Source organism: Pollachius pollachius (assembly GCF_949987615.1).
Source record: "Pollachius pollachius genome assembly, chromosome: 2".
Taxonomy (NCBI): Eukaryota; Metazoa; Chordata; class Actinopteri; order Gadiformes; family Gadidae; genus Pollachius; species Pollachius pollachius.
In genome coordinates this window covers 12,483,357-12,495,626 of record NC_136935.1, presented here as the reverse complement: position 1 = coordinate 12,495,626, position 12,270 = coordinate 12,483,357, and positions in this window count along the sequence as shown.

Here is a 12,270-nt window from a genome sequence, read left to right as displayed (position 1 = left end):
CCTAACACTTATGATTCATTTGTTTGGATGTAACATTAATGTATATCACACATTTATAGATCCTATCCCACGAATGCACACACACATGCACACACACACACACACACACACACACACACACACACACACACACACACACACACACACACACACATACATAGACTGAGGAAAATCAACACATGCTTGGACCTGCATGGATTGATCAACTGCCTGTCATCCCAATCTAACATGGGGGTGCTATCCACACATGAAATAGCCATTCAGTACGCACTGGGATTCCCAACAGCACCGGATTTGACCTCTGTCAGCACCAAGGAACCATAATGGAGGTTGACCAGTGGTCAATTCCTTTTATTCTGCTACGGTGGCACCAGCCGAAGAGAATGATCATAAGCATTCTGGCAAGGTGAAGTTCTTTAGCATTTAAATGGGAAAAATGTCAAAAAGGAAAAAAAGAGTGCACAATGGACTACTTCCATCAGGCACATTTTCATTGTCAACTATGCAGACAAAAACAACCCACTGCGCTCTGTGTGTGCCCACCAGTGTGAAATTGAAACGCCCCGGGCCATTGTTGGATTTGAGGAGATAGACCAGACCCAACGTTGCCATCAATCACCGCCCAGGGAGGTACACCTACTAGCCAATCGGTATGTCTTGACGAATGCCCCTATGTTTGTCATGTATGGGAGCTACACAGAGGAGGAAGTGAGCCCAGAGGTCGTACCCCTCTGTGAAAGGTGTAAGGAGATAAGAACCTCGATGGAGAGACCCAGCAATGAATAGGGTCAGGATTCTCTTCTCCAGCCGTAGTAGCCGCAGCCGAGTATTGGGACTGGATGTATGTCATGGAACAAATCAACCTTCCACAAATCCACCACCTTCACTGAAGTCTCATCATCAATGACTCAATTCATGGGCATGCCAGGGCAGCAGAGTGCAGCTAGTAAGGTGATCTCACCCCCCCCCCCCCCGAATCCTCATTCCACCAAGAAGTTGTCAATGTATACAATGTAAACCACAGCAACTGTCACCACTCTTTCAGATCTGTGAAGGATACACTATGTTCCCTGACAACCTTGTCTTCAGTGGCCTCAATGTCCACACAGTGAACCAGAGAACTACACAGACCATCTACATGACAGCAGAGAACGAGAGAAGCATTATGCACAGCCAGGCAGTAATGTCACAAAGTAGGCTTGTTAGTGGAAAAAAGCAACCCCCTAGCTAGCATTATGACAGGGAAGCTAGTATGGTCGAAGAACCTCACCCAGGAGCAAGAGGTATGGTTAGATAGACAGGTCAGAGCGCAGAAAGCCCAGGGCGGACTAAAGTCCAACCAAGAGGACCAGGTCTAGGTAATAACCTGGAGATACAGCGGTCAGCTTTGTTCCACTCATCGCTGGTGGGCATAGAGGAATGCATCCACAGAAACTTTCATCTCCATGTGTGTGATTATTTGGACACAATGGTTGATATGATGGCGCTTCCAGCTTCAGGACAATGTTCACAATTAAACTGGGAGAGAGAGCTAGCAACCTCACCTACACAGCTAGAAAGGGACAGAGCCACACAACGGGAAGGACAAGAATAGTAATTATCAGATGACCGGTATGAACCCAGGTACCACCAATTCAGGCAGACGGACTGGAGACCAGAGTGCGATATTGCATTGAACCAAGAGGAGAACCCCTTCACATCTCACTCCCACCAAGTTTCATCCTCATTGACCCTAATGCAAATTCCACTAGCCCCCATTCCACTAGCACCCTTTCCCCAGTGACCTTCACTGGCTTCTAAGAATGACCTCCCCTGACCATATGCCCTTCATTCCAAATCTCAACACCCGCAAGGGTTATACCTGTGAGGGGCCACAGATGGAAACCCTGAATGCCTCTTAAGAAAGGGACTTTATAACTTTACCTGTCTGTCCATATCCACAACAAGACATATCAGCCACTTCGGCTTAAACCCCATTTGTCACGCAGATAATTTCACATGAAGGAAGTTATTGCCATTTTAAACTTTCAAAGGACATGGCTTTCATGATTTAAGGTCAGTGAATTTGTGTCTACAATTATGTGCATGCGTAGGTGAACAGATATCAATACCAGAGAGGCATGATTGTAATATGAATAAAGGAATGTGTTGCATGCAATCGCTGCACATAGATTGTATCTTTGTAGCTCAAGACACACTCAATGTGTGGGACCTTTTTGAACAAGTAATCATTATAATTAATATTATAATGATGGTATTTACAAGAGAGCCCCCCATTGAGTAGCTTTGTCGCTATAGCAACGGGTTACAAAGTAGGGGCATGAGTGGGTTGTTTTCAGGCGCCAGCCTTTCAGGGCTAGCCAACTGAATTTAGCTGTAACATTAATTCCTATTCCTATTAATTCATGAAGAGATCTCAATAATGTGTAGATACATTTAGGATGAAAGCCATTCTAATGAGTCCTAAGGATTTCGTGAGAAGGTTTGGCTAGGCGAATGGATTCTGCTATCAGCAGTTCTTACACTTGGCCCTCGTTGCCGTAGTAACAGCAGTCACAGTAGCAGTGGCCAAATTAATAAAAAAAAAGAATGGGACTGATTTTATATATAGCCAACATTTCATTGTTAATAATTAGTCAAACCGCAGAAGACAAAATTTGTCTTTGTATTTTGTTGAAGTCCTTGAATTCAATTGTGTATTTATATAGGTGTCCGTGGTTTATTGTAGAGTGTGAATACAGTTGGTTTCCTTTCATAAGCCCTGATGTGGTGTTGAGAACCAGTCCACTTAGAATATTTGTATTCAATTCACAAAACAAATCAACCTTACAAAGTATATATCACTCTGAGTTTACACACAGAATGTTTGAAATCAAACTTTTGGATTATAGAGGTTGATTGAGGATCACGTTGTTTTCTTTATTGTGCTACAGCCACATCACTTTTGTTGGAAATTACTTTTCGAGGAATAAAAAAAATCTACCCATGGTTCAATCAACCACTTATTATTTATTCACTATCAGTTTATTCAGTGGAGAACAGGCAAGCAAATCAAATTTTACGCAAAAATGATGGGATCTAAGTTAAAGATGCATATTTCAGCCGAAATATGATGTTCTAAAAAGAGTATTCAAGTAGGCATCTTCAGCAATAAATAGTTACCCTTATAGTATAATTCCTTATATTGCTTTCAACTGTGACATGTGTCTTAGAACATATCAATCCAAAACCAAAAACATGGATATTACCCTTCCGTTGTGATTGCAACTAATAAAAATGCTCTCTTGTTTGTTAAGATGACTACACTACCTCTGCAGTTGAAATGTAATTGTTAGTCATCCCAGAAATTGCGGTCTTCTTAGCTACTGTTTATCTTTGATAGACATTTCCAGCCCTCTCTGTATTAAATGTCAGATTAAATCTAGGAAAAAGGCTTGTTCATCATCCAACCCCAGATCGCAATGAGCTCCTCCATTCTGGAAGTATAGCAGCATGGGAATGGTAGTGTTTTGTTCATTGTTTAATAATTAATCAGGAAATTATTTGTCATCATGGGGAGACATTGGGTTTGAAACTACTACAGCGTTTCTCATGACAGGTTTTGATTACACTAGGTAATGATATATTTACATTTATTAAGGATTAGACATTTCTCTTGATTCATCCAAAAATGGCGGAGTTTCTCCAACAAAATAAATGCCATTATGCAATCTGGTGTACAAGCTCACACTGGAATTCATGCTCAACAATAACAGAGTAATATTGAATAGCTTACTGTGACAGATTTCTCACATGTAATATGTTAGAAGAAATAATTAAATTATTAGCCAAAACATAAATATATATTTGTAATAGTAGCAGTTGCACTAGTTGTAGCAGTAGCTCATGCTATTTTTCAAGTTCTTCTTCCTGATGAAGGCTTGACTGCTATTGCTAATTTGATGAAAAATATACAACCCAGTCTCACGGAAATACGTGACACTGTCACGTCACGTCATTTAATCTATTCATTCATGATCTGGGACACGTAATTTAAATTTTTTCGTGCCAAAAGCACAACTTTCAAACTCATTCTAAAAAGAAGAGATGAAGCATCTACCTTTTTTTCCGTCGCGGTTTGCCTACAGAGCAGCGCACCTGCATTAAATAGCTTTTGGCCACCCAGCCACCCAGTGTGGCCAAAAGCTGTCATATTGTTAGAAATGTGTGCTTTTTGGCACGAAAAAATTGAAATTACGTGTCCCAGATCACGAATGAATAGAATAAATGACGTGACAGTGTTACATATTTCCGTGAGACTGGGTTGAAATATATACATTGCACTTTTTCTTTTTTTAGTTGGATCCTTGGGCAAAGCAATTCATTTAAGAGGGAGAGAGAGAGAGAGAGAGAGAGAGAGAGAGAGAGAGAGAGAGAGAGAGAGAGAATAACATTAAAGTGAACACGACTGAGTATTAAAAGAATGATAATAAAATATATCTCTAAAGACAATGTCCTTGTCCCAGTCAAGTATAATGAAGAAGACCTTCACTTACTTTGACAGCGTCCACGTGTAACAAGATGAAGTACACGTCCAAACCACAGTATTGATTTGTCGGTGTGACGAGACACTTTGTCACTCCCCTTGACCTCCAATCAGATGACGTTGACAACTAGGTGAAGGCCATCTTGGATCTATAGATGACAGCTGGGGACAACAGCACCAAAGGGTCTACACATCTGTCTTTACACCTGCGTCATAACATAATTACAACAACTTTCAATATGAATAATGAACGAATCCACAAACTTTCTTTGAACCCTTATACCATAACTATGCTTTATTTTGTGTTACTCCAATTCATACGGATGTTTTGCTCTAGTGACTTGAGATTCCTTTCCTTACATTTTCCATTGTTATGATTATTACGGGTTATAATTCCAATCTGCATGACAATGTAGCGAATGTCTCGTCCACATTTCCATGCTTCTCCCCCTGATGTTTCGGCTTTTCTCAACAGATGTTTCATCAAATCTATTTATGCTTGACTGTGCAGGCCTCTGCCGGTTTTGCTCAAAGAAGGTTAAGTGTGTGTGGGAGTGTATGTGCACGTACACGTGCATGCTGATTTGTGTGTGTGCAAGCATGTGTATATGTGTGTGCACACAGACAGTGCCCCTTGCTCATCCTGTGTAAGTGTACTTTTGATCAAATTCTCTCTCTCATATATATATACACATATATATATGTATACATATATATACATATATTCCAAGAAGACCAGAGGCTTGTCAATAAACTTCAGCTGTTTACATATAAATCCGCCCCCGATTTAACATAAAATTAGCAACTAACGACTTCAAAGACTTGAAAGCCATTTTACTGCAGAGCTCCATCACTAAATCCATGTCCTCTCCTTCAGCCTGTTGTCTGTTGTTTGGCTGAACTGTTGCTAACAAAAGGTTCCCATCTGTTTCTGTTTAAGAAAGACGCAGTGAGGTCTACAAGGTCTGTATTGATCAGGTTGGAGGATGATGAAGAGTCTCCATTTTTAGTCTCTCTTGTGTCACTTTAGTTGTACAGGAGGGCCTGGAAGAAGACCCCAACAGTTTGGGCAGGCCATTCGGGTGGCACTTGAGCTGTGAATTGGGGGATTGTTCTTGACGCGAGTTGAAGAGCAGAGTGGGCGGCGTGATGGACCAATGGTTCTGACCCCTTATACTCCATCCCGCTCACTCAGATCATCTGACCACAATCTCCTCTCTACCCTTGGAGGCAAGTCTTTCAGCGCCATGGCCCCCAAACACTGGAACTCCCTTCCTCAATCCCTCCGTGACAGTCCCTCCTTCCCTCTCTTTAAAGCTCATCTCAAGACCTTTCTGTTCCAAGAAAACTTCGGCTCTTCTACCACCACTGCATAGACCCTCTGTATATGTTGATTTTTTATCTTCATTTTATCTTTATTTGTGTTGTTGTGCGGTCTTGTTCTGTTTGTACTCATGACACTGTAAAGCGACCTTGAGTATGAGAAAGGCGCTATATAAAATAAACATATTATTATTATTACTATTATTAATGGCTGGCTGCAACCACAAATCTGAATTCAACGAAAAAGAGGTTAAGGAGCTTGACTGGTAAAGGTAATGTATTGGGCTGGACTAAAGGGCACCTGACATTGAATACCATGCTGCCCTTAGTAGGGGCCTGTATAGATGGTAGGTAGGTACCTGTAGACATCCTTGAGCAAGATAGCCTTACACTCTCCCTGCTCCTTAATGTACTGAATTTACCATATCCACTTTGGATAAAAGCATCTGCTAAATGACGAGAATAATGACTGTTAATGACTCTTCACCCTCTCTCAGAAAAGCATAGTCTTATCCCTTAATGAGCCAGGTCCCAACATAGATCAACACATCTGAGTCCCTCTCCCACGCACAACCTACACCCTTATTTGTAAGTGTGTGTAATATAGGACATAGATTACTACAATCATTTTGCGTCAAAATAAATGACGGGTTTGCTTAATGATGTGTTAAATGAATTCCAGTTGTTGATGCCAAATGCTTTCAGAGGAATATGTAAATATGAGGGCATGGATTACGTCTTCTCTTTCATTACCAAGAGAGTTTGTTCACTTTTGAAGGAATTTTGACTTTGGCAGTTGAGTTTTGCGTTATACATGGGCATGGCACTTTCTAGGGATTGGGTGATGCTAAATTTTAATTGTAGTCGTGCAGTTGGGGTTCCTCGGTGTCTCGGCTGTATCCATATTCATGGCTGTCTCCGTTGTCAGCACAGCTGTCCTCACTAACACCCTGAACTGACATCGTTCCCACACACATAAACCACACATACACTGGCTGACACACACTCACACACATACACATGCTGAAACACACACACACACACACACACACACAGGTGCACCCAAATGCATTCACATATACTTACACACACTCACACACAAATGCATGCACACACACACACACACACGCACACACACACACACACACACAAACACACACACACACACACAGGTGCACCCAAATGCATTCACATATACTTACACACACGCACACACAAATGCATTCACACACACACACACACACACACACACACACACACACATACAAATGCATGAATATACATACACACACACACACACACACACACATACAAATGCATGAATATACATACACACACACACACAAACACACACACACTCATAAAACCGAGAATGCTTCTGTATCGAAAGTGATTGACAGTAACGCGGGCGCCCGTGCCTTGGTGGAACAAGTAAGTGCGGTCATGTAGCCATGCTGCTGCTCTCGCTCCGCTGAAAGCACATTATTACCAGCCAGTCACAAACAACGACCGGCGAGAAGGAGGCGTGCAAGGTGTCATCCGCGGTTGTCAAGGAAACACCCTGGAACAGGCTGGCTGCGGCTTCGGATGGAACGCGCCCGGCTCTCCTTCTGACCAAGTCCATCTGTCGTTGCGGTGACACTCTGCAGACAGGCAACCAGTTAACGTGTCCCATGTAGAAATACACACAACATGCAGAACACCGATTGTGAACGAGGTGCGATACAGACTATTTTAGGACAGATGAGATGACAGACGAGAGGAGAAATAGAAGGAGGAGGAAGGATGTGAGAAGAAACAAGAAGCGGAAGAAGACGAAGGGAAAAAAAGAGGAGCAGAGAAGGAGTCAAGGGGGCGAGAAGGAGGATGAAGGAAATGAGGAGACAGGGAAGGAGGGAGTGGGGGGAAGGGGGAGGAAATGGAAGAGAGTGGAGAGGAGGAGGAGGAAAGGAGATGAAATGGAGAAAGAGATTTCAGAAGGGCGAGATGAAAGAGAATAAGAGATAGGAGAAGGAAGAGGGGGAGAGAGGAGGTGGAAAATTATGAAGACCAGGGGAGGACGAGGAGGTAGAAGGAGAGGTAGGAGGAAGAAGATTAGGATAACCCCACGACCACCCATACGTCTTACCACTTATGTGTCTATCTATGTGTGATTTGTTTCCATTGCAATCAAAGCTACAGTTCGTTTTAATGGCTACATGCATACAGATACAGATGTACTAAGTACTATTTCATCTAATTGAAACCAACTAGTACCATTGTCGGGAATTGTCGGCAATACCATCCGCAATATCACCACCATTAGCATTACTACCACTCCGACCACCAACACAGGCACTACAATGTTAATAAAGAAATGATTACAGTGACATTGTTTAGTAGCCTACTATCTTTTTTTGTCTGAGGCCTAGCTAAAAAATATGTTCATAACGATACCTTGGTACGTGTAGACAGGGTCCTAGTGTGTTAAGAGTTTTCACTTTTCAAGCGTTATCAAAGCATACACACTCTACGCTGTTTTAATTCCCACCAAACAACCAGTCTGCCTCCCTCCCCTCTATCACCGCATAACCATCTAATACCAATTAGTAAGTCTATTCAAATGCATGCAAATTAAAGTTGTAGCAAATTAGCTGGTCCCTCTCAGCTTATCAGGCCCGCTGGAGTGTGGCTCCCCTCCGTCCGTATCTCCCCTTATTTTATTGGTTCATTCTTCACCAGCAAGCCCTCTCCTTTCCTTTCCCTCCCCTCTACTCCCATCCCCTACCCTCCCCTCCCCTCCCCTCCCGTCTCTCGGGGTAAAGAGGGGAGGGGAGGGGCATTAATTCGACCTGGATTAGTCGTGTATGATGTTTCCTGGCGCTTGATCAATAATAAACGACGGGATTGATAATTGTGCAAACCTTTTCTCCCATGTTATGCTATATTTCCTGCAATTTCCGTATGTATCATACATTGTCATTGTCTTAAGTAGGCCAATGTAGCCTGTGTCATTACTTGCCTGTGTAATCCTATTTCGTTTAGATTCGCATGCTTCCTATGATTTAGCCCCCTCTAGTGTGTGTACTGCTTAAACATGACTTTATTATCGCATTAAAGTGGTGACACTTTCATTCCCACACACCGTCATGGTTCTTTACACAAACACCGTGGTTATGCCTTTCCTCCGTTTAAGTGCGAGACTAGTGTGTGTGAAGTTTGTGTTTTAAATGCATTTTTAAAATGCACAATATGTCCACAAGTATAGGGTGAGAATAGGGTGAGGATTGCGATCACCAAAAAAAGACTAAGGTCTATTTAAGAATTGTTTTGTGTCGTAGTGGGCTACTTACTACACTGGCAAATGGGTTTCCATCTCCGAAAACATCAGAGTAGCTTATTCAATGAATTATGAATACAAATAAAAACAATTATGAGAAATTTGTGTTTTTTCTAAATCAATCCTATTCATTAGTACAAAAGTGATAACTTCCTCATGACCACTAGGAGGCAGTACAAAACAACTTGGCTATTATCCTGGGACTCATAAAGGCGAGTGTTTCATTGCCGACTGTAGTTGTGTTTTTTTCCAGATGAAATTCAAAACAGTCAGGACTGTTTTCCTCTCAAAGCCCCCCGCCCAACAACACTACCCCTCTAATTCCCCTTTGTAGCCACTTTTTTTTTTCCATTATTTCACAAACCAATGGTTTTGTTGTTTGGAATATGCTAATCTTCCATGCACCGACAAGTCCCTAGGTGCGGATCACTTATTAAAAGCATAGTTGGTAGGGTTTATGCAAATTCATGGGGAATCAAAGCATTACGTTCACTTGGTTGGAGCTCCTGCTTACACACTGCAGGAACAATGTGGGCTTTATATTTCAGTTTAAGGTCTAGTAAAGCCTCCACTAGGACAAGGCTAACGTTACCCCCATCCTGGTGATCACCCCAGCTCCCCGGCAGGTACCACGGTTCATGCTGGACTCATGTTGGTCAACACCAGCTCCCTTCTGTCCTTTTCGTGCTCTAGTATTTTACAGTGCAGTTTTGCTTGCGAGCAGTGGGGAAAGTTTCATTTCCCGTTGTGCGGATTGACAGATTTGTTGGAAGGGAAAGATGGATAATATCCGGCTGCTGTGAGTAATCTGACACAGACACTGATTACGTCTCTTGAGATCCAAAGGGATGGCGGTGCCGGGTCTTAAAAGTGGAAGGAAAAGAAAACAAAAACAACCGAACGGGGGGGAAAAGTAACACAAGCCCAAATTGGATTGAATGAAATTCAAGAAGAGTCTTTCGTGGGCGAGCTGCTTCATGTGGTTAGTGCTGTGGTCCGATTAGAAAATAGAAAATTAAAGTTTATCTTTTATTTCCTCTAGACTTTCTCAACACCCAACATGCTACATGCTCTACAGAATTGGCTAGCCTACAGGGCCACTGGCAATTGCATAATGTGGTATACAGAAATGTCATGGCGGATTTTAAACCAACCCTCTTGCTATGCACTCTTTTCTTTGCAAAATTGGCATGTAAACACAGCTGACTTTTCCCATGACCTCGGCACCCGTTTAACCTCTCGCTGTGCAAAACGAGAGCACAGAGGTGAGCTCTTTGTCTTCCATATTTATATTTTGACGGCAAATGAAGTTAAATGAGCAGAGGTCACCTCTCCTGGGTACAGGGAAAACGTGCAGACTCTGCAGTTCTGTGGAAAGCGCCAATTTCCGAGATGTGTTGATGTTGCCTTCTTGAGTTGGATGGGGAAAGCCTCTCCACTCTAATGAAAGTAACCTGTTCACTATACATACATATATATACATATATATATATACATACATATACATATATATACATATATACATACATATACATATACATATATATATATATATATATATATATATATATATATATATATATACATATATATATATATATACATATATATACACATATATATACACACACACATATACACACACACATATATATATATATATATATATATAATTGAGAGGCAACCGTGCTCGTGAAGAATAATAATTTTACTTCAGATCAACACACACATTATTTGTGAAAGGTTTCCTTGATAGGAAGCAACGTCTGCATGTTCTTAAGCATCTGTTTGTTTAGTTTCTATTTCCCCATGAATTTCATTGTAGGCCTTGGTAATCACTATAGGCTTACACGTCAATAGTAAATTAACCCATTTAACCAATTTACCTCCATGTTTTTCTGTTCAGTGCAGGTGGGGGAGAACTAGGCTATGTTTATTAGACCTTCATAACCGTACAGTGTACTAGTATCCTAAATGAGGAAACTAAGAATCCAGTTTGTAAAGCTACTCTGCCCTAATATACATAGATATACCACCAACATATAGAAAGGAGATTGTGTCCGCATTGCAACAAATCAAATCAACAAATCAGTCTACGGGTGTGTTGAGAACCGGTTTGCCTTGACACATTTCCTCGGACATCTGTGCTCATCGGTGTCCGCAGAGGTCAGTTCAGCAAGGAGTTCGCTGGGCTCCGTTTTAGCATTTAACCCAGGCTCAGACCCCTTTCAAAGCAGCCAGTGTGGTTTTAATTCCATAATCCGAACAGACAGCGAAAAGGGAAAAAAAGAAAAAAAAACGCTGGGTGAAAAAAATCCCAGCAGGGCTGAAGCAGACTAATGCGAACACAGAGGGGCTTTCCAATTGGAAAGTTTAATTGCAATATTAATCAATTAGAGAGAATGACAAGTTGATTTCTGTGCCCATCAAGCGAGCGTGGTATGCCGGCGTCCCGGGGCTTCCGCCCGCCAGATTGTGCCAGGCGGTTCCGACGCGGCGGGAGGGATATTCAATAAGGTGAAATGAGGTATTATTATGCACACGCAAAAAAAGAACTCATCCCCTCTCAATGCAATATATTTATTTTTTTTATCTCGTGGGCTCTTTGGAGGAGAGTGCACTTAAGGCGACATGCCTCGTGCGCGACATGATGTATTCTATGTTAGTTGCTCGACAAGCAGACACACAACCCTACGGACGCAGGCGGCCATTATTAAACTTGAATACGGTTCAATATTGCCTCGATCTGGATAAAAGAAGAACTCTCCCAACCCCCCGAAACCCCTGCTCTGTAGAAACCATCACAGAGGGCAATCGATGGGCTTTCATCCCCATGACGGAAATTGCACTCACAGCGCTCTGACTGCAGGGAGGTAGCCCATCGAAGGCCAAATCATTACCGCCAAACTTCCAGGAAAGAAATCAGAAATGTTGTTCGGCGCTCTGTCTCCCAGCCGTACGTGAAATCAACAGAACTATTTATTTCTAATCTGGTTTCATGCCTTTCACATCAACTGACAAACTCATTGGGCCCCAAAACAGAATTAGATTGAATATAATATTTATAATAATTCCACTCTTGAGTCAGAAGTCATGAGTTCAA